The sequence below is a fragment of the Thunnus maccoyii genome, chromosome 13, assembly GCF_910596095.1.
Source record: "Thunnus maccoyii chromosome 13, fThuMac1.1, whole genome shotgun sequence".
Classification (NCBI taxonomy): domain Eukaryota; kingdom Metazoa; phylum Chordata; class Actinopteri; order Scombriformes; family Scombridae; genus Thunnus; species Thunnus maccoyii.
The window spans coordinates 21,212,530-21,238,116 of NC_056545.1; the positions used below are offsets into that span (position 1 = coordinate 21,212,530).

General features: G+C 38.7%; 2 long non-coding RNA genes across 4 annotated transcripts in view; one reads left to right on the top strand and one right to left on the bottom strand.

The window, feature by feature from the left end:
* Nucleotides 1-4,596: 4,596 nt before the first annotated feature.
* On the top strand, nt 4,597-6,347 carry LOC121910706. Its single transcript, XR_006099717.1, has 3 exons — nt 4,597-4,831; nt 4,962-5,075; nt 6,204-6,347. It is a non-coding gene; the product is annotated as an uncharacterized LOC121910706 (long non-coding RNA).
* Nucleotides 6,348-13,259: 6,912 nt separating this feature from the next.
* Nucleotides 13,260-25,587, bottom strand: part of LOC121909624 — a 71,511-nt gene continuing 59,183 nt past the window's right edge. For 2 of the 3 annotated variants that reach the window (XR_006099487.1, XR_006099489.1), the window contains exon 5: nt 13,260-15,610. This is a non-coding gene — a long non-coding RNA (uncharacterized LOC121909624). The remainder of the gene's footprint in view (nt 15,611-25,587) is intronic. The other variant, XR_006099488.1, reaches the window with a different exon arrangement.

Sequence of the window (25,587 nt, forward strand, 5' to 3'; positions counted from 1 at the left end):
CAGAGACAAAAAAAAACTGTTGCATGTTGTTTGTGTGTAATTGGACCACCTTGGTTTGTGAGCAGCAACAATGCAGCGGCTCCCTTCAGTGAGTGTTGTACTCTCTGTATTGTAACCTTTGTGCTCTCTCTGCTTTCAGCTGTACGATTGTGAATCTTAACGGATCCACTTTCTGGCTCATACAACTGTTTCAACAAAGATGTGAGGCAGGGGTAACGTCTCTGAAGTAGGAGGGCTCAACATGGGTACACCAGCTATAAGAGGGATCCAACCTGTGACCTTCTGACAAAGGGACAGTCTGTAACCGCCAGCCCACCCTGCCACTTCAAAAACGCACTGCAAACACTGGAGGAGCCTGGCATTGAACCTCAGACGGGTTATTTCCAAGTCTGTGACCCTAACAACTGCATTTATAAGACACTTGAGACAGAGTGCCTCCACTGAAAAAAAATAAAAAAGTAGAAAAGACAAGATGCAAGAAAAGATTATTCAAGAGCAGCAGTAGCAAAAAATAAAGGAGCACATTAGGTAAAAATTGAACTAAAGATAAAAAAGATCTGGAGCAGATCAAAATCAAAGCAATGAATTACAGCAGAATACTAACTGCAGCTTGCCATTTCACTTTTTAGGCTGCGTGTGTGGCCAGAGAACAGATGCGCATTTCCATAGAGGAGTGAACAAAAGGGAAAAGAAAAAAAAACTCTCTCTGTGTGTTCCTGACAGCCGGTTAAAGGAACAGGAACCAAACTTCTACAAACGAAAGCTCTAAATCTAAAGCTCTTTTTTTCTCCCTCTGACCAATCTAAGTTTTTAAAGTTTTAGGGATGCTTTTGGAGTACAGAACATGCATTATTGATGGTTACAACTATGGCTGCAGATGGTACATTATGTTAGAACAATGGTGATTTCTACAAATCAAAAAGGATTTCAAGAACAATATGTGACCAAACATTTTTTTCCCCCCCCGGTCTGAGACTTTCAAGGAGTTCCACATCAAGTAGACTACTCATCACCGACTTCTGAGTGTGCATTATTCTCTACAGGAAGCCACACAATCAATGTGTTAGTACATTCAAATACTTTGTGTAACCACCTGAAGGCATGTGGCATGAAAAGACAAAATAAACCTATCAAAAATAATTACAGCTATAAATCAAAGATTTGACATGATTTTACATTGGTCCACTTCATTTAGAACAGCTCATTGAACAGGAATCCACCAGCTGCTTCTTTCGATTTATTCTTCAAAGAGAAGTACTGACAGAAATCTTCCCTGTAGCAAAGCTGGAAGCAAACAAATCCCTGTTATTATCCCTTTAAAATAAGTTGCTATTTATGGCACATTGGTACATATACTGAGAGATCTGTATTTGTTTTTCAACTAGTATTCATAGTTGGTTAAATGTTCTTATTCAGTACTTCTGTACTTCATAATATCTATTGAAGCAGTCAAAGTTTCTCAAGTCCGGAACTGTGATTTTTTTTTTCCAGGATAATAGTTTGTGATCAGCTGTGTCATAGGAAGGACAGCATTTATTTTTAGCTTGTTGGAGATGTAAATAGCTCCGAAAGCTGCTGCCTTTTGTGTAAATTTAAGAAATGCTTGAAGTCAGACATCACTGGGATCAACTGTGCTGTCATAGTCACTGGAAAACTGATAAGACGTGTTATCAGAACATTTTAATGTACTTAGGGATAAGTTTAAGGCATATTGATATTGTTAGGCTTATGCTTAGTCAATGCTAACAGTAGGCTACCAGACAGTGACAGACCCTCTATATAACAATGGGGAACTGCAAATTTAAACATAGTCAGTTATTGACAATTCACTACTCACTGAATTTTACTTATAAGCTTAAAGCAGAGCTCTTTATTTACATCTGTAAATTAAATTACTTTTTGGCCACTTGGGGGCACAACATAGACATACAGTATTATTGTTTTATACATTTCATACTGAATGGTGAACGTGTTTACTTTATTTACATAAGCAGACACAAGCAACATTGATATTTGGAGTTTGTGCAAGTCCAATATTCATTGTCTTTGTAGCTCTATTCTGGTGTCCACCAACTCCTGAGGGAAATATCTGAATCTTTAGTTGCTAAATGCTAAACTGTGTTCACCAGCTAGGTGCTAACTTTGTCTGTCTGCTGTTTGGTGCAGGGCAGGTTGCATACAGTGGGTTTTTAGAACTGTTCACCAAAAACAGCTGCCTGCTGTGGCTGTAAATGACACTGATAAGAGCGATGAGTGTGAACCAAAACTGTAAATTTGTCACAATTATGAGCCAAAAGACGCTATAATGCTTCAGACGGGGTGCTAATAATTCTCTGTGGATTTGTCAGTGTGAGCAGAGACCCCTTTTACAGGTGGTCATTCTATGGATTGTTTATATAAAAATATTGATTAGAGCAGCTTTAACTGTTAAAAGTAGTGATACAGTACAGTAGCTATTGAGTGGTAAATATAAGTTATCTTTATGCAGTACAAAATGTATATGAAACACTATTGTGGGGTTCAGAAAACAGCAGGCCATTCGCCAAATCTGGCCCTCCACCAAAATGATTCACCATCCCAATGTAATTTTATATTTTTCCTTATTGAGCCATTGCACATCAAAAAGTTAATTGGTCCTGTTTTCAGTTCTTCTGGCTGGTTGGAGATATGTTAAGAATTTCATGAGCTCCCGAAACCCAACAGACCTTTTTCGCAATAGGCATTTTGATGTGTCACAGTTGGAAAAGCACAGATGTTGATAATAAATTGAATGATGGCTGAATTCCATTTAGCTGGCTTACTAGGACACTCGAACAGACCAGAGACATCGTTAATGTTATTAATAACACCTGTGCTTTTCCTATTATGATGAGTCAAAATGTCTGCTGTGGAAGTACTTTAAAAAAACATAAAGGTATAAGTATGATATCAAAAATCTAAATTAATCTGATCTGACAAGAGTTGTGACACTGTTTGCACAAAAGTTGGTAAACTTTTCAAGTTACAGTGTGGTCTGCTTACAGCTGCAACAACAAAAAAAAGGTCAGTGATGAACATGTCAATGAAGCAGTCTTTACACGCCCACACAGTCCTGAGGTCTAATTAGTGAAAGTGAAAACACTTGTGTGGGTGCTCCATGTATATGTCAAAGGTCTATTATGCATAAAATAATGTAAACATAAAACACTGTACGTTTCAATGCAAAAACAATTAACTTCATTAACCGTGTAATAATCAATACCTTCCATATGGAGAGAGGCATAAAAAATGCATTATGTGCCTCATTCTGCATCTGATTATTTAATGGTAGAGACCACACATGATGCTGAAATAAAGTATGATAAATTCACAGTACCAGACAAATACCTGATTAATAACAACACCATTTCATTTAAATAAAACAATGCCTCTCTTCTTCTCTCTTCATCTCGTAAACTAAAACAATTTTCAGTCCACAGCATTATTTTGGAACCACTGCAGCTTTAAGACATAGCTGGCCTGACTTTGACTGGGTAAGATAAATAGTTCTCTGACCATTTTTCCTTTAAAAATTCATCCACTATTGTTTTTCACATTTTTGTGAGAGACGTGATGTCTTCTATCTGTGGATGCTGGAATTGACTCTAGGCTAGTTTAAAACTGAGGCTGAATGATTTAAAAAGATAGTTTCCAATAAGTCTTTTTCACTGAAGACATTTTTACATTGCACAGTAGGAAAAGCTAACGTGTAAATAATAAAATTAATGGTGGCTGAATTCCATTTAGCTGCTTCAGTTTCAAGGTCCCTATAAAGTGTATGGTCTCACTATAACTGTGTCTGAAATCACTCCCTCATTCACTACTCCCTGTATAATATACTCTACAGTGAGCAGTAGGCTAAATTGAGATTTCTGACACTTATTAATCATCATCATTTTGGGTCATCACTGACAGGTGTGGAGTCGTACAATGGTAATTTTCACATCTTTGCAGAGTTGACATGCCAGGGAATTTTTGAGGGTACTATACAGTATTTAAAGTATTTCACACTCAGAATTTGAACACTCAAATATAATTATGGTGCACTGTAGTGAAGAGGGAGTGATAACGGACACAGCTTGTCACACTGGCTTAAAGGGGCACTTGAATATAACGGTGCTATTGCTAATGTTAATAGTAACACCTGTGTTTTTACTAGTGTATGACAAGTCAAAATGTGATATCTGTCTGAGAGAAATAAGTCCAGGTATTTTACAGCAGTTATAGGTGTGCTGGTCCACTGCATAGGCCAGGAATACAGTGATGTTATGTTAATATAGATTTATGAACCACCAATTTAAATAAATGGTATTATATGAACAATATTCAAGCACATGTGAGAATTAAAAAAAAGTCAATGTCACTATTGTGCTTGTTTTGGCCTCCAAGTAAGCACTGCTAAGAAAGAAACAGTTTGTTGACCAAAGTGATTGCAGATCTTATGCTTAATTCCTGCAAGTTAGATGTTGTTTTTACATTTCTGTTCGTGTTTGAATTGCATAAAAAAGATACAACATGTGATTTATCAAGCTTTAGTGGTGTTGGTAGATGTATTTTTGAACTTTGGAGTTAGCCAGGCTAGCTGTTTCTCCCTGCTTCCTGTCTTCATGCTAAACTAAGCTAACCCAGTCCCGGTTCTGGCTCAGTAGCTAACAGGCATTAGAGTGGTGTCGATCTTCTCATCTAACTTTCAGCCAAAAAAACAAATGAGCGTATTTCCCAAAATGTCAAACTATTCCTCTGAGGGGCAGCTAGCTTGTGCTATTCCTTGACTGTTGCACACTATCGTTAGGCTACTCTGAACAAAACCAAGGTGAGTCTTTAATGAAATGGTCTTTAATGATCAGCTTGCAGAGACTAGCTAACAAGATACATCATGTGAATAAGACAGATTCTGACTACTTGTAAGGCATATTTTTTCCATTTTTCATCATTTTTTACAGGCCAACAGTTTCCCCCTGCATCCATTCTTTGCACTAAGGTAGGCTAAACAAAGTCCTAGACTTATCTCTGCACTGAAGAATTAAACTGGTGCCAATCTTCTCCTCAGACCACAAGTAAGACAGCAAACAAGCTTATTTTCCAAAAATGTTGGTTTTCCTTCAAAACTCTGCTCTGCTCTGCTTTTGGATGACAGCAACAAATCTTTAAAAATACACACAAATTTGACTTTCCTGTCAGGGAAAATAAAAATGTCAGGTTTTTTCCCTGACAGGTAAAAACGTATCAAAAGTGCCTGACAGATTTGTTGTGAGATCCTCAACATGTCTACAACTGTACCGTGTGTTTTAAATATACTACAGCACACGAGCCCAAGCTCTTTCAATGTGCACCAGACCTCTAAAACAGAGTTAAGTTTTTCACTTCTGTTTCTCTTTTGTGCGCTGCATTCTCGTGATAATCATGTACATGTGAGGAATCCTATTTCCTATTTCCACTCTACGCCAGTCTGTTTTGAGTTAGTTCATTACTACAGTGCGCCGTGTGTGTGTGTGTATGTGTGTGTGCGTATGTGAGCGTTTTTCAGAATCGAAAGCATCATTTGACCTCAAAGTACTGTGTGTGATATGTCAGTGTGGCATGCTCCCCTGGCACGCATATTGTAAAGACTTATAGTATGCACACACACACATACATACATATACACACAAACACATATCCACACACTAAATCCCTGCTGCAGTCTTTTCAATACATCTCGCCTGATTCACGTTAACCCATAAAACATGTCTGACATATTAATCAGGTCTGCATGTGGGGGTAGCTCTACTATTGCACTGCTTCTAGGGGGAGGGCTCTCATTGGGCCATCTTACGCATCCTAGCGGCCAATAAGAGAAGGCTGAATCTCTCCTCTCCTAGCAACAAGACTCCTTTTCTCCGAGCGGTGCAATCAGCAAACTGACACCCATAATTTTACAATATGAATAACTGCAACTTAACAGCTTTGCAGCAGACACAGGGAAACACCAGTTTAAACTTTTCCAACATCACTAGACGTCTCTGTTTTCTGTCCTCCTGTTCCCCTCCTCTCCCTCCGCCTTCATCTTGGCTGCAGCTCTGTCTCTGAGTGCATTCAGGCAGCTCCTGTCTTACCATCTTAAAGGAACAGCCCTGCATATTTAAGTTTATTTTTTTCTGTTCAGAGGCATTGTGGGTAATGATCTGTACTTGTTGACCTCACAGTGCTGAATGGCGGGGCCTCTCTCAGGAGGGAGAAGAAGGAATACCTTGGCACAGTGCTATCATTTCCCCGAGACGCTACCAACCTCTCAGCTATGAGCTTCTCTTTCTGTGCAGATTTAACAGTTTTAATAAAAACTGTAATAAAAAAAGTAGGCTGAATATTCTGAGGTACAGTTTTCTTTTAATATAGAAATACAACAGATGAAACAGGAGAGTTTGGCTGTGGCTCTTGTACAGCACCTGTTGCCAGGCTACAGCGGTGCAGTGCACATGGCTGTCCGACCCCTGACCCTGAATGCATTCCTGTCCTTGCCCCTCTGGGAGTTAGAGAGAGCAGAGCACATGTTACATGTCTGCACAACGGCCTCAGACAACCAGAAACACGTTGAATTTTTCGGCTATTGTGTAGCTCGTAGTGTGCTCAGGTATGGGTCACAGTTTGCTGCAATAAATTTAATTTAAAAAAGCAGCAAGTTTGCAAGGACTTTTTATCAGTTATGTTGTGGATATTGATGTATTCAAATTAGAGTAGGAAGCTGCAGGGTTGGATATCTGAAGAGAAATGCTTGCACTCAAGTACAAAGTGTCTGTCTCATGGCTGTGTGAAATTTGACATGTGGCAATTGTAGGAACAGTCTGACCTTACACTTGCTAGACTTCTCAAATTTAGCAGAACAATATCTCATGGTCATTATAGGTCAATTGGGGTGGCATGCAGAAAGCGTCTGGCAGGTTGAGAAGCAGATAATTAACTACCCATTATGACCTCCTGTCCTTTTCGGCATCTTCCGTCCAGTCTCTGAATTGTCTAACAGCAGGAACAAAAGCCCCCACAAAGCTCATTTAGCCCAGTTTCAATGAGGATAGACAAGGAAAGAGCGCTCTCTCTTTGAAGTGTGTTCCCTCCGTCCTGTCCCGGCCCCACCTCCTGTCCAGTGGATCAGACCGTTACAGTACGAGCGGCTCTACACACAACCACCGTTCAACCTTAGGTGACCCTTGCTCTCATCAGACCCGCCCTCCTCTGGAGGAATGCTGCTGATGGGAGTTTTTAATATTCCCCGGCCCTGTGTGCCCTCAAATTTGGCGGTGCGGCGTTAACACAAGCTGACACCACAGATTAGCCACAGACATCAGGAATGCAGCGGCCTTTTTGTGCCACGTGGACTTTGGCCAAAAGAGCCTTTGGTTGCAATGGCCACAGAGACCTGCGAAAAACAGGTCCATGACAGAAAGATGGACACTGTTCAGTGTGGCCGTCATAATGTTAGCGAGCCAGCGAGCCGCAGCGAGCTCCACGGGCATGTGGACAGTGACAGATGGTAGACAGTAAGGTCAAAGGACAGATCTTTATTTTCAGAGGAATTCATCCACACAAGTTAAATGTGAATCATCATTTTGTACCTCATTCACCTATTTCAAGAGGCTAAGCTAATTGGAGCATGTTGTGTTTGAAACTGACTTAATAAATTGCAGAAAGCAAGCTCTTTAAATTTGACTGTCTGTCCTTCCATTACAAGTCTTTATATAATCTTTATATAATTGTGCAAAGTAAAGACCCAAAAGATGAAAAATCTCAAACGCACAGCCACTGCTGATCATCAAGGTTGATAGTTTTTGTGACTTCTCTCCGGTAAAATACACAAATGGAGTGTAGGTGTGCAGCTGAAAACAAATGTTTTCATATCTGGATGAAATTTATTCAACTTGTCATTTTTAAAAGATGATTTGATAATCCGTCTGTGCTTGGTTATGACAAAACCACTGTGCTGAGTTTATTGGCACAAACTGATTTTATTTTTCATCTCATTACAAGAACACAGAAGGAAATACTGAGAAGAGACCACAGGTGAGCCGCAAACTATGTGCAAACCTCTGCACAAGGATTTCTGTGGGTCAAGAGTATTGACACAAAACTCACTTACAGGATGTAAAGATACGCCATACTTATATATTTTATTGTCACTAGTATTTTAAAAATGACCTCAGAAAAATTGGATGATGCAAAAAGATTCAGATATCATTGATAAAAAGCCAACATACAGTATATTTTCACCAGTTCTTACAATGAATGAACTTTTGTCAGAGAAAGACACACTGAACACCTGAAGGTGGTCCAACCCTTGAGATGCAGCTTAAAGCTGAGGAGTCACAACAGACAGTTTAAGCCCCTTTGAAACTTAAGCAGCTTTAGGTCTTTATAAACACAGACACACATAACCACAAATACATACAGTAGCTTTTCTAAGCCATGGCTCATCTGATGGTGTAATAAGATTTAATCAGAGTTTTAATGTCAAATATATTCTTAAGAAGCAAGCATGACAGAATGACGGGTTGATTACTGACAGTGTCCGACTTCTATGATTATTCCAGTAAACTGATGACTATATAAATGTAACATATTTCATAAAATGAAAGGAATAATTCAGCTGCATGAAAAAATGCAATTTCAATGCAATTCATTATAATTTCATACTACAATTAAACTAAATTCCACATTTATTTAATCTACTGTGGCATGTGAATAAAAAGCATGCAAGAGAGTTTTCAAAGAGGTAACAAATTATCAAAAGGATGAACCAGTTCCTTGATCTGGCAGATACTTTAAGATTGATAGAGTCAGAATAAGATGATTATATCAGGTTGTTTCATTCTGCTCAGTAAAACTACAGTAAAATTTGTATCTATGCAGTACAGCTGCCATATTTACTGTATAACTGGTCTTACAAAAATCTAGACCCACAGAAAAACTGATATGGCAAACCTCAGTGCTGTTGTTGCAGATTTACAGCAAACATGTATTTTCAAGCACAAATCAATTATGTAGCAATTGTGGTTGTTATCTGGAAAACAGTGGCTGCAAACCTCATAAACAAATTGGTTTCTACTGTTTTCTACATGTTTGCCCAGATTCTATTGTGTTAGCTTTCTGTATTTACATTAAGGTCAGTAAGACCTTATATTACATTTGAAAAATTCTTTAAAACATGACTCAGGAGCTGAGAGGCCTGTTTTCCACCTTCAATATTTTCACAAACAGTTTGTAATAGACTGGTAAATAAGAGGACATTTCTATCCAAGCAGCCTTTTCTTTTTTTCAAGTTTGAAAACCAGTTAGGTTCAGTTCACAGACTGCTGTTGGCAAACATCTAACACTGGCAAGCAGGGCAGGGGGCGGGGGGGTTCATGACATTGATTGGTGCTGTCAGCCAATCGCTGCTTTCTGTCATTAATATTAATAACTAAATTAACACTAATCTGCTCACAGATTGAACATTCCACTGAGTGGATGAGACTAGTTAGACATAATGATTCAAATTTAGTGATAGTCTTTTAGATGGATTACAAATGTAAACAGATACCAAAAACGTATTAAACATGAATTTAAGACAACTGCACCACTGAAATTAAATTACATTGCTACATACTGCTACTGGGAGATTTATATTTTATATTTTGTGGTTTAATTTTCTGTTACTGTAGTTCTCCATCTACACACATGTACTGTAAACGGTTCAATATAGCCAATCAAATCTTGCATAAAGCAGAAATATCAGCACTCTATCAGAGGCAGAGCAGACGGTCACACTGAGCCTGATAGCATCCTGCCACACAACACAAGAGCCACAGATTCTCTGTCTTATATAACTTGAAAACATGAAAACACGTCTTGTCCTGCACCTTAACTTGTTGAGCGAGCCATCAAACTCAAATTCAAAAAGTGCTCTGCTAATGTCAGTTAGCAGGCTGGATAGCTAATTAGCTGTTCAGCTGCAGCATATTAAACGGGATGTAAACATACCTGCGAGTGTCACTTCGGTCCAGTTAGATGCTGGTGTGGTTATTGCTCTTCAAAATCACTGTTTACAACACACTGTATTTTACCTCTCATTCCCTTCAGTGTAACACCGACTTTCTGACAGCTTGCTGTCAATCAAACACAGACACCAACACGATCCAGCCAACAAAAAGGAGCATTTCTGATATTTTAATCATAACAACTATTATCAGTACATTCAAACACATGTTTGTTATGTATTGTTGACATTATGTTTGAGTGCAAAAAGAGATTATTAAATGTGATTTCAGTTGGCTTTAGGATTTCAGATCTGGTTGATTTGGCGATGGGTGGTTACCGTAGTAACAGCAAGTGTCTTTTACTACTACAGTCCCAGAATTCAGGGTGCAGCTAACAGCAGAAGAGCAACTGGTGTATTTGTGTAGAGTGCAGCAAAACAAATTCACATTGTTTTAATAAACAAGTCAGTCAGTAATTGGTCTGTTTCCATCATGCCATGAGCAACTGCAATCTGATTTCATGCTGCGCATTGCACGAGTAGTTTTCCACACAACAGTAAAGTTGGTTATCTTGCTGGTAAGTTGAAGGTGTACAGCCTGTCGCCTGCCACTCTTCATCTAACAGCTCACTGTGGCTGCTCCCTCCATTACTCCCTGTAACATTTAAACATGTCAGAAATGATTGTTGTCATTTCTGTTGAACAATCACTAACCACAGTGACAAAAACATTGCATTTCCTGTGGCTTCTTAACAGTCATCCTGTGTTTCACCATTTGAATGCCTTTAACATGAAGCAGCAGCAGTAGGAAGCAGAAACTTAATGCAACTCTGACACAGTGGAAATAGAGCGAACAGTAAACAGTGAGGCTGTTAATCAGTTAGATAAAATTACATGCACACATCGTTTTCCTGTGAATTCCTCATGTGTGAAGGTAATTTAAATCCAGTGCAGGAATGGCAGACTCTGCCACTAACAATAAAAATGACTATGTAGGGATGTGACTACAGAATGTGAATACATTGAATGGATATATAGGTGGGAAAAATACCAACCATAAATATTATGAAAAAAGGGGGTTTGATTTGGTGATTGACATTTGAGTCAATTCTTATTATTTTGGGGTTTCAGGTTAAGAGTTAGGAGTTAATAAGGAAATAGTCCTGTCAAAGTCAGAAATGAACTTCATAGCTGAGGCTAGAAAATATAAACGGCTCGAAGACACCACCAGCTACAAATGAAACTGACATTTGCTCAATCTGTGGAAAATTAATTTGTGGTTACAAACAGGGATGTTTCACCTTGGACACTTTTCAGCACCTTGCTAGCTGAATGAATTACTTTCCTTATTTTGTTTGCTCAGGAATGAAAATGTGTTTGCATATTTCGTACAACACATCAGATAATTGGATTGCTATTTAACAACCAAATTACCAAATGAAAATTAAATGAAGGAGGGGGTTACCTTAACATTAAAGCTACCTTTGGGAAGGCTATAGGGCAGGAGAAAGAAAAAGTGTTGAGACATTTTGACCACGTGTTTACTATGAGGATCCAGTGGGTTTACCACATTAGCAAATATTTTACCACATATGACTGTCTTTTTCTTGTCAACAATAAATGTCACGATGTGGAGGATTTACCTGGGAGACAAGTTTCTGCGGCTGCTGTGGAACAGACACTGTGGCCAGAGATTAATTAATATGACATTTTCTTTATGAAAAAACCTGTAGAATCAAAACATGGCATTGGCACTTTACTAATAAAAAAAACATGATGATGAATTAACAATTAACGTTAAAATGATTTAAATGTGATTGTTGATTACATGATAACTTCTGTGTTTGTCAGGCTCGTGTGGTGGTGGATCAAGAAACAATAAAAAAAATACCAAATCTCAAATTGCAACTCTTCTCATGATGTTTTTATATTAATGCACAGCAAGGTTTACACTTGGTCAGTACACTTTACCAGATTTTCTTTTTACTCTTACCAGTTGTCTGCGTGATTAAGAGACAAAATTAATAATCTGCAAGGTTAAGAATAGAAAATACTTCAAAAGTGACATTACAATATTAGTAAATGATGTATTGGTCAGTTCTCCACAACAGTACTGACTGTTCTTCTACTCATACTCTAAAGAGTGAGGTTACCAAGAGACATCAATGCACTATGACTTTAAATTAAGAAACACATTCACACATGTAGCATAAAGAAAGAAACTGCAAATACAGAACATTTCCCAAGTCATAAGGAATAAAACAGAACTTACTTACAACAAAGAAAGTTTTCAGTGAACACTGAAAATTGATAAACACAACTGGAGTCCACAATTTGGTGTTGGAAAATCTAACGAAAGCTCACAATGTTCAAGACGAAAACATTTTTAAATTTTAATTGTTGATTAGGTCATGAAATTTAATGTTGTACAACAGAGAAATCCTCAAGATTTGAAGTCAACACATACATATCTATCTATCTATCTATCTATCTATCTATCTATCTATCTATCTATCGATATATTGTCAATGGGATGAAGGTATCTAAATATACTTAATCAACCCTAAAGAACAAGGTCAAGTCTTCAAATTCCTTTCTTTTATTATATTTGTTGATTCATTTTCCATCTATCTAATACATTATCTAATCGTAGTATTGAGTTATCAAGGACATACTTGTTTTTGTGTTGAGAAATGTTAAGATATCATTAAAAGAAAACCTTAACATGGTGACAGTGAGGAAAATACTTCTGGATAGTGGGTCCTCCAGTCAGCCAATCACAAAGCTTCAAATTTTGGATTTCAAATTCAACTCATCCCTGTGACGATCTAAAATCTATGTTTTTTATTGAAAGAACATCATCAAACAGTTACATAAAATAACACAAATAACAGCTCAGATAACTAAACAATGCAAAGACAATAATTCAAACAACATACAAATACATGGTTTCAGTGATAGCAGCAACCATAATAACCACCATAGCAACAATGAAAACCTGCAAAAATTTTTCGTAATAACTAACAAAGTAAACATTTTATACATTCACTGAATGAAGATTATGAAAATAAAAATGAATGAATGAAAGTAAAATGCAAATTCTTGCTACAAAACACATTTGAGAATAAAAGGTCGGTCTTTTTGTTTTTTTTTAGCAGACAGAAATTTGACAGTCATGTGACATGGAAGGCCAATAGTCATCTCACAATTTTAGAGCAATTATTGTGAAACTAAGACGTTTTGCACTGTGGACCAATGTAGCTATTACACATTTTGATGTGAGACCGGGTTGTCACATTTGTATTCATAGATATTCATTCTATTTGCTTGTTATGTTAAAATCAACAGTTGTTAAAGCTGTCACCTCTCGATAATCTTAGCTGCCCTTTGATGATTCATGAAGCTGTTCTTTACACATCTTTCCTGCTGCCTCTGGTTCATCTCATCCATTACACACACTCACTTTATCACCGAGCCACTCCTTGACACCACAAACATGACATAAACACATCGAACATCTTCACCAACCTCCAGACACGAGAGTGTGAAAATGACAGACTGGATCAATACTTTGTTTAGCTTGAGAGCAGCTGCTGGCTGTGAACTGAGATCACAAGAGCTCAGTTTCAACGGCCACACTAGCAGCTGCACTGAGATGCTCAATGCAGGGAGGAGACCTGAGTTGGGCGGATGCCTCGTGTGGTGAAAAAGCTCCATCTGCTCCCTCCAGTCTTGGATCGTTCAGCATCAGACTGCTTTTGTGAAGTTGTCCTGGTGTTTGTGATCTAAGCGTGCGTGGACTGTGGACCTCACAGCTCCAGGTATAAAAACTGACCGGACTGTTCGTAGTGCAAGTGACATGTGAACAAACGCTGCATAGTGGAGGACTGATCAAACACTTCTGGTTTCTGTTACATTCATGGCAGCTTAATCGCTTTCAACTCACATAATTCCTGTATAAATTCATCAAGTCAGATGAGATAGGCCTAGAAGAAAGAAGAAATGCTGATTAAAGGAAATATGTGAGAGGAGGAAGAGATGGAAGCAAAGTACAGAGCTGCCTGTGAGGGTGAGGTGGGGTGAGGTGGGGGGGAGTTTTCCTCAGAGTCCTCTGTCATTTATGCTTGGAGGAAAAAAAAAAAAAAAGAAAGAAAAAAAAAATCACATACAGGGCCCCTGTCTCATTTCTATGGCAACCTGAAGGCTATTATCGTACCTTGCCATTCATTATGAAAGGACTTCAGTTGACGGGGAGCGAGACGGGGTAGGGAGAGGAGAGGACAGTGCAGTGCATTTTCCCTGCTCACAGCTGGGAAACCGAATTGAAAACAATGAATGAGTGAAAGAGAAACTCCACTCTGCAGTGTGGTGCAGGAAAGTTCACCGACACTTACTGTATAATAGTTTATTAATGCAATGGATTTTCTGTTTTCCAACCATGACTGAATAGGTATATAAAGAAAGAAATTAAAACATGAGTCAAGTGATAATGAAACAGATCGTTCATGACAACAATATGATGCAACGGTCAGAAATGTCAACAGGTGTTTTGATAACAAGCTACTGCATCTTAGATATACAAGTTTGTGCATTTTTTCTTCTGTTTGATTGGTAAAGTTGAAATGCTGTCTTTCCTCAGTATATTTTACACAACACATTTACAAGAAGGCCTGTAATTGTGTTGAAATTTGCTTGTCTTCACCAAAATAACAAAACTATTGGTCAAACTTAAACAAGATCCATGAAAACATGCAAAACAATCTACCTTTAAGAACTCATTATTTCACATTCATGATCATTTGACAAGCTACATAGCAAATGTTGCTGCTTTTCTAAAGCCTTGACACTGAGAAACAACACAGCGCACCCTGACCCACTTTCTGCTGATGAAGACTGTGTGATACGGTCGAAAGCTCCAGAACAAGCCCTCAACTGGACCTTGAGTTGAGCCTGTTTTGTCAAATATTTGACATTTATTTGTACTCGACCAAATGTAATTATCTACAAATTCAATTCTGTGCTCACTTGGCCATTAGTTACAGATGTGCAACAGAGCCCCAAAAGAAAAATGAAACACAATATACTGTATGTAGTAAATGTACATTCAGGATAAAAACATGCATGTTTAAAATGTTCCAAAGAATGAAATCATTGTTTTACACTTCATAGAGCTGTTTTACTAGTTATCATTTTGTTAAATTAATGCAATGTTTAAAGATTGAAATATGAATAAAAAATATTTATCGGCCACATTTTTATTTAAATGTACCTGTTGGATCATTAGGCTGTTATTACATGACTCAAGATGAAACAAACCCTGAATGTCTTTCTAATACACAGCATCAACTTCTGGTGAATCTGTTTGTGAAGGAAACAATATTTGTGTGAAATAAAACTTGATATATTATTTTAATTTTCTTGTTTATTAAGTGACCCACCCAAAAAACAACAACAACAAGGAAATCTTGAGCACAGATTAAATGACATAATTGAATGATACACAGACCTGTTTGGTTTAGTAGATGAGTTTTATCAGCCTTCAACTCTGCTGACCACAGTTCAAGTCTTACCAAGAGGATTTCTAGTGAAGGTGAAGATTTTCTTTGACTGAAACGTAAGCAAAAATATTTCCTGTAAGCTGCTTAAACCCGACACTGACCTCAACCATAAACTCAACAAAGATTGTTTGACTTGGCTTAAACCCTAAATGTAACTCAACGGTGATGTCTCCACAACAACACAACACATGACATTGGCATATGACATTTCAATATGACATGTTAAATTGCGCTAATGTGAACTAAGTGAACTAAGTATAAGCAGCACACACAGCAAACTTGTCCACCTGGCATTAACTCTGTTTGCAGACACAGATTGTGTAATGTGAAAATTAGATTTTACTATAGAGCAACTCTTTAAGATTCGGTACAATGTGAGTGCAGTTAAATAATTTTCAGTTTGACCAGAGATCAGTGCTGCTGTTGCTAACTGTGTGAGAAGAGAGAGCAGGGTTAGTGTGACAGTGCATTAGCAGCCAGAGTCCATTCTCTCCGTCCCCAGAGAGACCAGAGCGGGCATATTAACATTCTCCTCAGAAGAGCCACAGGATCTGCCTTCAATGCCGTCTGACTCCAAACAAAAGACGGTGTGTGTATGTGTGTGTGTGTGTGTGTGTGTGTGTGTGTGTGTGTGTGTGTGTGTGTGTGCGTGTGTGAGAGACACAGAGACAGGCTGGGGGTGTGTGTAACTGTGTGTAAGACGAGGAGAAAAAAGCAGGGAGCAGGAGCGAGGGAAAGGGGCTACAGTAGGAGGAGATGAGTTTCAGTATACTGTATATGTACGGTGGGCTGCACTGTATAGATCTGCATCCTTCCTCGAGCATACTGCAGACACCATGTCCAGCAAAATCCAAAACTTTATGAGATGTTTTCATGGAAATCGGCATTCTTTTCCCTTCATTTCTCAGCTTGTACAGCTGGCTTTGAAAGAGTTTTAATTAAAAGAACAAACGGCTGTTGAATCATTTCATCATGCATTTCAAGAATTTGCATTAAAACTCAAAATAATTGCCCGATTGTTGTGATCAACAACCTTGTCCACCACTCTCTGTTAAGGTTTAATAGGCAATGCTTTATGATAAACAGGATTAGTTGCTATGCAAACTGCAACTGGGGAGTTCATGAGCAACTCCTCTCACTTAATCACTCATATACTGTTTCTATTTTTATTTATGCACTTCTGTTTATGATGTCCTCTGAAGACTGTTTCTCAAAACGAGTACATGTATTGGTTATATACAAGCCATAATATGGGAGAGCGCTTTCTTAAATTTGATTATACAGCAGATACCAGCGCTGGTGCCTGGCTGCATCACTGTCATACCCAGTAGCAACTGTAGACAATTGACTTCCTATGCATAACTCAAACATCTGGCCTTCATTACCGAGTGCCTGAAATCTTTCTACATTCCATGTGTAAACTGCACCATGTCATGCAATCTCTGCTGCCGGGAAGATTATTCACTACAGTCTTATTCTCTTATCCCGGACAACAATACAGCAGTGATGTAGCTATCTAATAGTTAAAGCAAGAGTAAGAGTTGCAACTACAGTACTAATCAATTTGATAACGGATGGCTTGCTGTGCTTTATGTGATTTATTCACACTCCTGGAAAATGTCAATGACCAGTCAGATAGCAGGTCAGGATGTTCTTATAGTTTATTTCTTAATGTTTTACCTGATTGGCTTCAATACAAAATCTCTTCTTTACTTGATTAATTTTATTATCGTATTAATAATGTTACTTTGTATTAACACAAACAGTCAAGACTAATAAAAACAATCACATGAGAGTAACAATTATATCAGGCAGAAGTACAGTCAGTTCAACAGTTCTGTTTCCTGTTCACTAAAGAAACAAGACTAATTCTGTGTCTCAATTCCACACTACATACTTGTAAAATATTGTGGACTGCTGCGGGTCTGTCGCTAGTGCAAGGCATTGGGGTGCAATGCCCCCCATGGCGCATCTCATGCCTCCCCACCCATACCCACCTTTCTATGCTATGTTGCACCCTCTATCTGACAAAATTAATTTTCAAATAAAAAGAAGAAAAAAATGTGTTTTGCGTTTGTGCTTACGTTTGAGATTAAAAACCAGATAAAACCAGTTTTGGTGCATAATTTAATTGTGATTTAGCAGCCTACCGTCAACCGTTAAATCCCGCACATAACCGTGAGATTAAGGGTGACCCACGAGGTTAAGGGTTAAGCTCACTGCTGGGGATAAACAGATAAACAAGCCACGAGTAACATTACCACTAGTGAGGAGGACATTGTTGCAAATTTACTATCCACGCCGTTTTCAAGATGAACTTTTAATGAAAAGTTGATAAGCAAAGGAAGACCTTCACCAGAACTTAATTTCGTGCAGAAAATGCAAGACTTTCAACTCTAGGACTGCGTTTTCAAGTAATTTAATGCAATCATCAAAGGATAAGTTATTTAAAATCTAATAGGCCGCCGTTCCAACTGATTTTATTCTGGCCACTGCTGCCGCTGTTTTGCATAAATTAAGGTTTATTTGGGAAAATGGTCATTATGCAGAATTAACGGTCAATTAAATTTACCAACTCAGCGGTCACTATGAACATGTCGCTAATGGTTGTTCGGCTGTGTACACGCTGTCATGATGTGCAGGTTTACATTAAATTTTGTTGGTTTTGTGTGGTATGAGGTGGTGGCTGTCATGCATTTTGAACCTAGGCCCATTGTCACCATATTTGAGAAGGGTCTAGCTGCATTCTTGCAGACTTACCCAAACACTACATGACATGACACGACAACCCCCCCTCCGATGTTGTCATCCTGTTACACGACACACACCCCCGACCCCTAATCCTAATCCTAAACCTAAGTGGGTGTGTCATGTAGAAAAGTGGGTGTGTCGTCTAGATACTGCACGTTGGTGTGGTGGCTGCAACTGGATATACTCAGGATATACTTCTGAAGTTAACACAGCTTGTGTGATGATGCAATTATTTGTGAGGAGGATTTGCATTTCGCTTAAAAACATTAGCTGTTTTGTTTTGGTGATAACTCTCTCCGTGCTGTTTGCTCGTTGCATTGCTAAAGCTGGACTAGCATCTTCATTTTTGTTGCAGAGCTGAAATTGTCATAGGTAACTATGAAGAAGGCAGTAAGCTAGACTGGTAGTTTTTCTTTTTTCTCCGAGAAGAGTCAAGGTTCTCTACTGAGACCAACAACGCTCATGCTGCTCAAGACAGATTACAAACCCATTTAAACGCAGGCTTGTTGTATTATGTTGTGGCATTTTGGTGAAATCAATCAGCTTTTGCTTCGGCAACATTCTTGTTTTTGTTCATTAAGTTTGTATCAAAAATGTTGGTGTTATGCTGTGATGTGCTCTGATGCAGACATTGAGTGAACCCTTTTCCTTTAAGAGTATGTAATTAACAAGTTTGTAATGCGTTTAGTACGGGTTGTTAAGCATGATCTTAATATGAGGGGTTCTCTTGTCATATAGTGGTATTGGCATTTTACCCTGTGAAAGAATACGTTTCTTACCATGTTTAAAATTTGGCCCCCCTGTGAAAACTGAATGCCCCTCGTTCAGTTTGTTCTGGCTATGGGGCTGGACTGCTGGCAGGATTACACTGATTTCCAAGTGAGGTTAAATATTACGTTTGTGCGGTCAGACACAAAGACCATGAGATGAATGGATCCAATTGATATTTTATTGCATGATTTGAGCGTTGAAGATGATTGACTGTTAGTTAATAGATGGCTGTTATGACTGGTTTTATCTGAACAGAAAGAACAAAACATATCGCATACGAATTACTATTATATAATACTAATTGTATACAGTATATACTATATACTAATGTTCATAGTATACTGTTTTTGCAGTTAGCATACAAGAAATCAACATACAGTACTACACTGTTTTAAACTAACAGAACATGATGCAATACTTGTGCTGTGCAAATGCAATACCATCGGCAGTTAAACCTAACAAAAAGACAGCAAAATGTTTTCAAAAGTTCATTAGTTATATTTTGTTTTCTGAGGTGTTCCTGGAGCTTTTTCACCACCATCTACTATGACATTTGTGAGTAGCTCCTCCTCAAAAATCAAGTATTTTAGTATTTATACTAACTTTTTTAAGTTTCCAGTGTGAAAACACTACATACTCAAAACCTGCTTAGAACTAGTGTGTAGTATGGATTTGGGACACAGCTTTAAGAGTCTACAGCCAGGCTAACGTAAAGCTGTACTTAGACACAGCTGTGCTTTGAGAAAATGCTAACATCTGCACACTGATATATTCGCAATGACAATACTAAATGCTACTGTTTAGGAGGTACAACGCTTACCATGTTTAACATTTAAATTTAGCATGTTAGCATGATAACATTTGCTGATTAGCACTAAACACAAAGTACAGCTGAGGCTAATGGGAATGTCATTAGTTTTGCATTAATGTAGTCAAAAACCAAAGTATTGAACACATTTAAAATTTGACAAGATGATGGCACTGTATAGAAAGTTAAGGGATCACAAAAGTTATTACAATTCATCCTGAGGGGGACATGAATATCTGTACCAAATGTCACAGCAATCCATCCAATAGTTGCAGAGACATTTCACTTAAAAGCACAAATGGCAACCTCATGGTGGTGCATTCATCCTCTGGGTACTTTGAATGTCTGTAGAAAATGTCATGGCAATTAACCAAGTAGTTGTTGAGATACTTCTAAGTGATGTGAAAATGATGGCACTTGTAAATAGATCTGATGTATCTCTGCCCATTATGACAAATCCTGAACAACAGGGAGTTGACAAAAACAGGAACACATTACAATACAGTATAAAGCAATCAAAAACTAAGGTCTGAGAAAATACACAATACATTTGTGAAGCTTATAATGTTATTTTTTTTGTTGACTGTGAAAGTTTTAGCCTTAAATTGTAGCATTTGTTGAGCTGCTATATTTGACTGCTTAACTCTTCTTTTTGTCAAACAGCAATTGTCTTATTTGCTTAATCATTGCATGTACTGCAATGATTGTGCTCATTGCATGTACTGCAATGATTAAGCAAAACAAAAACAAAAAAATTTCCAACATTATTTCAGTAGTCAGTAAAATATAACTGCATATCATCTGTCAATAATGAGAAAGACTTGAAATACTAAAATGAAAGAAAACGCGCCTATTTCATAGAAAGAGTATAAATGACATCAGTGTATTACATTTTATTTGATAGCTTGTAAATGGTGAATGATAAATGGACTGTACTTACATAAGCATGTAGTTAATACTGATCCAGAATGAACCACATCACATGCTGTACAGTACACAAAGTCACTATATATGATTTGCATACTTCTAGTAGCTGTGATTGAACGGTGCTCTGATTGACTCACAGCTGGTGGGACAGAGGGCCGTCTCCACTGACCTGAAAAGGGGAACGTCAGTTGAAAGCTGACAACATTTTAACCCTGAAGCAAAGCAGCCATTAGCTGTGTATGTACAGTATCACCAGAGCTAGTGCTAGTACATGTATGTCCAGAGACATGAGTAAAAAAAAAAAAAAACTGGCAGCCTGAGATGTATGGATTTATTCTCCAGGGACAGTTTGTGTTCCTCATACGCTTTATGATTTCATTAGTATGGTGTCTTCTTGGCAGAGTTCGACAGAAAATCTGAACTGACTGCTGTATTGCTCTGGCCTCCACCTACTCACATTCACTTGTTGTTCACCTAAAGCACTGTTAAATACAACAATAACCTTTTCTATAAGCTGAAATACGTATGCTTTCTGAATTTGTACCTTCACTTTCTGAATCTGTTGAGAAAATTTACACTGTAGTGCCTTTGTAGTACTACAAAAATGCTTGAAAGTGAGAAGTACAGTATAATATTATGATAATATAATAATTTATGGCACTGTTTGATTTATCTGTTCAATCTGATTCAGATGTGTTTGGAGTGAATGTGAGCATGTGCGAAGCAGTCATTTTATGATGAACACTCAGAGTGAAGCACATATGGTCAAACTGCACAGTTTCTGCCAAACAGAATTAAGAGGGCTTTCTTACCACTGCTCAATTTCTCTTTCCCGCACTCCCTCTCTCTCTCTTTTTCTCTCTCTCTATAAAACACACACACACACACACACACACACATACACACACACCCAAACATACTATGTATATGTTCATGTGCTCAGCACACATTGGGCTCCATGAACATACACACCACAGGGACAGATTGTGGTTCATATTTTCTTTTGAAAATCTTTTTTTTTTTTTTTATCATACCCTGCAAAAAAGAGAAACACAATTTGAAAATTAGATAGCTGTGAGTTTACAGTCACATCAGTTTGGCAAAATTGTGATTGGTGAGTGGCATGTTCAACTGTGGTGGTTATCGTAAGTTATTTTAGTTAAGATTAGAGTATGTTATATTGGTGACAACTGCGGTAAAATTTTGGTAACTCAGCCTGGTTGAGCTCACCCCATCTGAATCTGAATTGTAAATATCTTTTCAATGACATTCTTTCCTTTTTGTACAAATAAGCATACATTTACTGTGAAATCTTGTTGACAGTGTCTGCAGCCTCCCGTCAGGTATAATGAACACCTAAAACTTCAGGGTGTGTCTGCCTCTGTGCGGCGATACAATGCGTCTATTAGCTTAGGTGCAGTGCTGTGATACAGCTACGCAAACGCAGGATTGGCATGGAACAAAACTACAGTGGCAGGAGAGAGACGCTGGCAAACACTTAAGGCTGGGTTAGACAATTTGGTGTGAGTGCAGCAGAGGCGGGCAGACCGGCAGCACAAGCAGTAACAAGATGGCGGCGGTCTGCAGCAGAGAGTGTAGTAAGCTCTGTCCAGGGAGAGAAGAGACAGAAAGCTGTAAGCGTAACCTGCTCAGGGCACCTAGGTGCCAAGTATCACAGCAATTTGGAGCCAGTCCCTTCCACAGGGTGGGGCGGGCAGAGTGGCGCCAGCACCCACAGGAGCACCGATAGGTGAAGGGGGCGCGAGAACAATGGAATGGCTGCCTCCCAGACAGAGCTGCCGTACTGCAGTGATAAGGCAACAGGAAGGGGGGGGGTGTGGGGGGGCACAGGAGGCAGACACACCTGCTTCTGCCACTGGAGCAACAGCAGCTACAAGCAGCAGGCAGAGAGAGACTAAAGAGACTGAGCTGGATTCAAACATGAGTCCAGCCTCTCATCCAGCGATCAGAGGGCATCTCAGGACTCGGCGAGAGCACGAGTGAGATCACAGCACAGGGGAAGAGCTGGAAATGACAGATGAAGGAAGACATAACGCTGACAGAATCACACGCACTGACATATGCTGTGCATTCACATGACACAAATGTGCTTATTCATGCATTTAGCCATAAAAAATAAAAAAGAAACTGCAACTTAAATGTTCAGGTTTGCTCCCAGCATGCAGTATAAATGCACTGATAGTGATTTACAGCAACATGTGCTCATCACATGTTATGTTTTCTGATCAAATTCAGATTTACCAAAGCAATAATGAAACCTCACTAAACCTGTTTTTAATTAAATGACAATAATACAGGCCTGGTTAAGTTGTACCACATTCTCACATTACCTCATTATTTGGTGAGTCCACAACTGACTGACAACAATCAAGTCCTGTACATACTCAGCTCAGCTACTGTAGGAGGTAATTATATATCTAAACAACATATATGTGGGCAAAAATAATACTAACTGTGTAATGGAGTCTATTTTTTCTCTAAAAACTGAAGCATACCATCAGCTTGCTTACTGTCTCTCACATTCGTGTTTGCTGCCTTTTCTTGGCAGTTAATTCCTACCACTGCAAGTCCAGCTGTGTGTACTGTACATGTACCTGCCTGCACAGTGTAATACTGTAAAATAAAAAAAACATCCGCACCAGCAAGCTGTCGGTGAGAGACAATGAAGGATCTATAGTGCTCTCAATGGTCGGCCATTTTACAAGTTGGAAAAAAAAAATCTAGCAGAGGCTGGGGGGCAAGGTTGTGGTGGGAGGTCTTAATAATGTGGTATGTGCACGGGCGCACACACACACACACACACACACACACACACACTCACACACAGTGATGGAAGAACAGTCTGAATGCTGGACCTGCAAACATGAAAGCTGCTACTTTCTTATTCCTTGTTACTCTTTTTCAGAGCAAAGAATGACAAAACCAAACATGGTGAAAAAGTCAGTATGTCTGTTCATTTTCTCTTATTTTCCTTTATATATTTTCTGTCTTTCTGTTTCTCTCAGTCTGCATGTTTTTGCTGAACACGGCAAACACTGACACCATGACCTACTGCTGCAGACCTGCTGCTTCAACTAGGAAACCCCACTGAACTGAGACAAGATCACATGACGACATTTACATTTTACCACCAAATACCTGAATGTAAAAAACAAAGACTTCTGCACTCTGCGTGTAAACACATGGGAAATGAGAAATGTTCAGACAATGTACTTAATACTGACAATAAATGCTTTCTTTCACTGATTCTAAGATCAAAATCTCAAGGAGATCGAAAGATAACATTACAGTAACACAGACATTAACATCAAACCACTACAGCTAAAACAGCTCAATATTCATATGATAACATGGAGCTGGAGATCACCGAAGTAAAGTACTGTATTTCTGACTATAGCAATGAAAGATCAAGGCCCGGATAATATGCGACAGATCAGACATTGTATGGAATTCAGCAGCCAGATTTCACTGTTATTTGTCTATTGTTACAATCTGTTGCATCAGGAGGTTTAGAGATTGACCTAAGAAACCATATGTTTGTTTAGTCTTATAGTATATTTGCTAACCTGCTGGAGTGACCTTCCTTACAGCTGCATCCTCACAGAGTAAACTGAAACCAGACTGGGGGATTAAAACTTCCAATAAGATATGAAGTGCGTGACAACGTGAACGAGTTGTACATTTACAGAAGTCATTGCTCATTAGGAGTGTTTGACCACATGGTAAAAATGCCTATTTAATGAATCTCTAAATTCCTTAAGGGTGGTGGTGGTGGGGGGGTTGGGCGGATTGTACCAAAAATGGCAGCTGTTTCTTCAACCTTTCATCTGATATGGTAAAAAAATGCCTTCAAATCAAAGCTGAAAATAGAATCGGAGCTCAAAGCTACCTGCACGTCAACCGCATAATCACATCCAAACTAATGAAAGAATGAGGACAAAACATCAAACAGTATCACTGTTCAAATGCTGCTGAAGCTCACAGAAAGACAGAGTGACTTCAGACTGGCTGAAGAAGAAGGAGGAGACGTGTAAAGGGTTACATACAGTACTGTAGGTGTGGATGAAGGGAGGGGAGAGCTGGAAATGAAGCTGTTACTGTGATCACAGATCACTGACCAATTATAGAAACAGACATTTGCCTGCAGACACATTTCAACACACTGAACGGCAGTTTTAGGAGAACTGTGAACACTGAGACAACAGTCCTTAGCATGACACACTGGTCATCAGCAGCTGAAGACCTGAAGTGGCCCCACATACAGTATTGCATCAAAACCCCGGATCGAATACCGACTCGCTCATTCTACCCTCCGAACACATCTGTTAAAACGCAGTATACAATATAACAGCTTTTTAATTTCACTTTTTTTACCACAATCCTTACTTAAATGACTCGGCACCCTGTTGCACACGTGCACAAGTATCCTACAATTTCATCATTTCAATTTCAATCACGCATTAAGTTTCCCTATTCAGTGTCTTCTATTCACAACAGACAAAGAGGCACACACAAGTAGGTGCAGTAGGTATAGAAAAAAAGAAAGATGAGAATTTTCATGAGGTCAAACACAAGTGTACTGAGCTTTCAGTGTCACGCTCTCACTAGTACTTTGTGCTGCTCTCAAGATAAGGCATGAAGAGGCCGTGGACAGTAGTCGAGTAGCGGAAACAGAAGAGTCACGATGAATTTGTGTCCTTTCTCCTTTATACTGCTGCACTGTGCAGCCTAAGTGACACTTTGTATGC